The sequence below is a fragment of the Suricata suricatta genome, chromosome 11 (assembly GCF_006229205.1).
Source record: "Suricata suricatta isolate VVHF042 chromosome 11, meerkat_22Aug2017_6uvM2_HiC, whole genome shotgun sequence".
Lineage (NCBI taxonomy): Eukaryota > Metazoa > Chordata > Mammalia > Carnivora > Herpestidae > Suricata > Suricata suricatta.
The window spans coordinates 31,440,937-31,443,159 of NC_043710.1; positions in this window are offsets into that span (position 1 = coordinate 31,440,937).

Sequence of the window (2,223 nt, forward strand, 5' to 3'; positions counted from 1 at the left end):
AAAGTAGAAGTTGATCTGGGCCAGAGACAGAGGAGCTAAACTTAGAAGGAGAGGGCATTTGTAGGAGGTGAAGAATGTAAATGAAAGCACATGCATGCAATAGCATTTGAGGAACAGAAAGTAGTCCAATCTGGCTGGAGCAGAATAGTAGATTTAGAAAGGATCCACATTTTATAATTTTCAAAGGGTACCCTGGGGAGCCCTAGAGTGTCCATAGGGATGCCCACAAGTAAATTTTCTAGATTAGATGATGATAATATATGGCCCTTGGGTAAAATCCAGCCTGCCAGCTATTTTCGTAAATGATGTATTATTACAACACACCCATTTGTTTACATACTGTCTATGACTGCTTTCAAACTACAATGGCAGATTTGAGTAGTTGAGACAGAGACCCATAAAGCCAAAAATAGTTAGTATCTGGCCCTTGTCAAAAAAATTTGCCAACTCCTGTTCTAGGTAATAGAAGTCTTTCATATGATTAAATGCTTTTCATTTATTTTCATCATCATTGGTAGAAATCTGTGTAAAATACTTTAGATGGTATTGCGCAGACAAATGATGACAGTGTTATATGAACTGAGGCTTTCTGCATCTTTCCATAAATAAAATGAAATAAACCCCTTATATTCTTTCTTTCCTTCTAAAGTCAAATATAATCAAACAAGATGAACTTTGCTAAGATGACTCCAGCATTGTTGTAAACTTAGACTATCACCCTAGGCTGTAGTATGGGAATGACTACAGAAAAGCTCTCCAGTGTTCACCTGTATCTAGTCTTACTCTCCTTCTGGCACAAGGGAGGATTACTTGCTTGCCTCGTCTTGCACTTTGAAATTATGTGACTAGTTCTGCCCAGTGGTAAATGTATTTGTGTGTCACTTTCAGGGAAAGTACTTAATTGCCAGGAGGGAGACCCTCTAAGGATAATTTTACCTTGCCATGGCATTCAGGGATAAATGTGTTAAGAGTGAAGTGTCCAGTATGCAATAGGCTAAACTAAGCCTCCAAATGTATACTAGTAGTCTAAAAGAGCCACCCAGATCAGAAGTAGTCTTTGTGAAAGGAATTAGTTTTTGTGGTGTTTAATCCCTAAGATTTTGGTAATATTTGTTACTGTAATATAAACCTATCCTATATGGACTAATATAATGCCCTGTGAATTATTTATCAGCATAAGAATATTTTCCTCTGTGCTATTTGCCCCCAGACCCATACATAAGAGCATGTAAATACTTAAAACTTCAAATTTTCTTTTTCTTCAATATCATGCTATCATTTTAAGCAGTTACCAGCATGTCCCACACTCATATTCACTTAACAATTTGCTGACCTTAATCTTATATAGGCTGAGAAAGCAGATACTTAAAATCATTTTAATCATTTCTAAAGTAAAATTAATTGTCTTTGAGAGAAGTCCTTGAGGGAATTTCTTGTGATTAAAATGTCTTAGTAGTACAGGTCTTATACCATCCATTTTTACTTTCCAGAGGTCTATTTTTTTTAACTTCCTCCTTTGTTTTGGACGGTGTTCTAAATCAGAGAAGCTTTCAACCAGTAATTTTTGCATAAGAGATGAATTGATTACCACATGTTTAATTAAACTTCATAGATTTCTTCCAGAAATTTTCAGACTTATCATAGGTATGTTTAAAATATACATTAAAATAAATATTTTTCCACACCCATGGTACATCTTCATATTACATATCTGTCAGGCTTCCCAAAATAGACTTGTCACCCTCCTGTAACACTTGTCCCAAAAACAGTTTTACTTACCCCTGAATTCATCTGTGGCAAAACTCTTCTGTCTTCTTTGAGTCCTCCCTTACCATTTCCCCAAGAGTCAAAGGACCATGAAGCCTTGTTAATTATTCCTATAAAAGATGCTTTGATATTCTCAGCTTACATAGAAAATCCTACACAAGTTGGCCCCATCTTACTGTTAATGGACATTTGTCATTTTTCTGACAAGTATCTGTTCCCATTTATTTGGGTGATAGCAACCAAATATCATGGAGAATCTTTCTGCCATTACTAGTTTGATAGAACTCACTCTAGAGCCAAGAGATGTCTAAGTTATAGCAATCATATGCTGCCTCACTGAACTCTGATGTTCAAGAGAAATCACTGAAAATGATTCACCTTATGAGACTGCCTGAAGAGACCACTGTTGACAGTGACAGTGTGGGTGTGTATGTGCGTGTTGAGGGGAAAGGTAGT